Genomic DNA, 2247 nt, shown 5'->3' with positions numbered 1-2247 from the left:
CGTGATGAACAGTAAGATTTCAGTAAGATTACCTGCCTGAGCTGTAACTGTGGTTCTAACCCCATCTGCCACCCTCAGCTAAGTGTCCTGAATGCATTACTGTGCAGGCCTGACCTCCTCATCGGCCTTCACCCTTCCTACCCTCTTGTCTCTTTACTGAAGCCAGTCAGGATTGGCTTTCTCTCTGCAGGAAACAGTATTGACCTTAAAGTCAGACGGACCCGCTTTAAATCTATTAGGTTGGACCACAAGAAATTGTTGTTTTTGTACACCAAAGACGGTCAAATGTTGACAATTTTATGTGGTACAACCTAAAATAACCTGACCTTCAAGTTATTGTGAGGATTACAGGTAATGTGTGTATGTACATATATATATATATTTTTTTTTTTTTGCATGTCAAAAGAAGTTTTATTACCTCTATAACAGCATTTTATGCTTTCTTGACTGATGCCTTCAGAGCACTTGTTTTCTGGGATGGAGCTTTCTGCCCCTTCTGTTTTGGAGGCCCAGCCTTATTGTGTGCAGTTTTCCCTTTCTGGGCAGAAACCTTCTTGCCTGCAGTGGTCACCTTCTTCACTGGAACTTTTATAGCAATTGTTGCTGCAGCTACAGCAGCTGCCTTTGCAGCAGTTGCTTTTTGGGGAGACGTTTTCAGGTGATGTGCCTTTGAGGCTTCTTAACTTTATACTTTATTAGCCTGTTCTTCATTTTCTTTGCCTTCATGATTTTAAAATAATTAAAATATATCATCTTGGCTTTCATTTCTCTGGTTTCAATCTTCTTGGCCCATCTTGTGGCTTCCCATTTTGTATTGATATCTGCCTTCTGCCAGACTTGTTGGACATACTTCTGGGAGGCACTGTGTGGAAGCTTGAGGATAAAGTCAGTGAGTTGCATGTATTTGAAAGACATGGCCTGCCTCCTTACTTGAAGGCAAGGTCCAACAACCTAAGCCCTGTTCTGACCAATAACATGTATAAGTGCAACTAGATTGCTGGCATGAGGCCCAGAGGAGATGTAGACCACCTGGTCAACCTCCAGAAAGCACCTGATACCATGTTGATGGTGTTTGGCAAGAAGGCAAAAGATCTGCACAATGGTGTACATGTGTCACATAATTTATTTTAAATGCTTTATTTATTTCCTGGCACTTAACATGCTCTCAATACATGGTAACTAATATGAATTATGATCTACTATGGGAGGAATGACAAATTGAAGAAAAATGGCATCACATTATTCATCAAAAGAACATTTCAAGATCTATCCTAAAGTGCAATGCTGTCAGTGATAGGATAATATTCATACACCTACAAGGAAGACCAGTCAATACAATTATTATTCAAATTTTCATACACCTACAAGGAAGACCAGTCAATACAATTATTATTCAAATTTACACAGCAACCACTAAAGTAAAAAATGAAGAAATTGAAGACTTTTACCAACTTCTGCAGTCTGAAGTTGACCAAACATGCAATCAAGATGTATTGATTATTACTACTAATTGGAATGCAAAAGTTGAAATCAAAGAAGAATCATTGGTAGTTAGAAAATATGACCTTGTTGATAGAAATGATGATAGAGATCACATGATAGAATTTTGGAAGACCAATGACTTATTCATTGCAAATATCTTTTCCAACAACATAAACAGCAACTATACACATGGACCTCACCAGATGCAATTTACAGGAATAAAATCAACTACATCTATGGAAAGATGCAATGGAGAAGCCCAATATCATCAGTCAATACAAATCCAGGAATTGACTGTGGAACAGACCATCAATTGTTCATATGCAAGCTCAAGTTGAAGCTGAAGAAAATTAAAACAAGTCCATGAGAGCCAAAATATGGCCTTGATTATATCCCACCTCAATTTAGAGACCATCTGAAGAATAGATTTCACACAGTGTACACCAGTAACTGAAGATCAGTTGAGCTGTGGGATGACATCAAGAATATCATATGTGGATTTCCGGTAAGATGGCAGAGTAGGCAGACAAGCTACAGAGACCCTCTTCAACAATGAAAAGAGAAACCAATTGACACAGATACAAAAAATGATCCTGGAGCCCTGAGCTTTGAAAGGAAGGTTACAGAAGTGGATTAAACACCAACTGGTAGAAGAATCTGAATGAAAACTTGAATAAGGAGACAAACGGAGCTGTGGACTGTCAGCTATCCTGACAGCATGGACAGTTTGAAGATTTCCAAGTGGTGTTCAAAAAAACAAAACCA

The 2247-nt window shown here is 38.7% G+C and overlaps 1 pseudogene; it reads right to left on the bottom strand.

The window, feature by feature from the left end:
- Window positions 1-433: 433 nt before the first annotated feature.
- On the bottom strand, window positions 434-1110 carry LOC103208314 (annotated as a pseudogene).
- Between the last annotated feature and the right edge of the window lie 1137 nt (window positions 1111-2247).

Source organism: Orycteropus afer, unplaced genomic scaffold (genome assembly GCF_000298275.1).
Source record: "Orycteropus afer afer isolate SDZICR_OR568_19922 unplaced genomic scaffold, OryAfe1.0 scaffold00423, whole genome shotgun sequence".
In the NCBI taxonomy this organism is placed as follows: domain Eukaryota; kingdom Metazoa; phylum Chordata; class Mammalia; order Tubulidentata; family Orycteropodidae; genus Orycteropus; species Orycteropus afer.
Note: the sequence above shows the minus strand (reverse complement) of the source record. Positions and strands in the feature narration are given on the sequence as shown.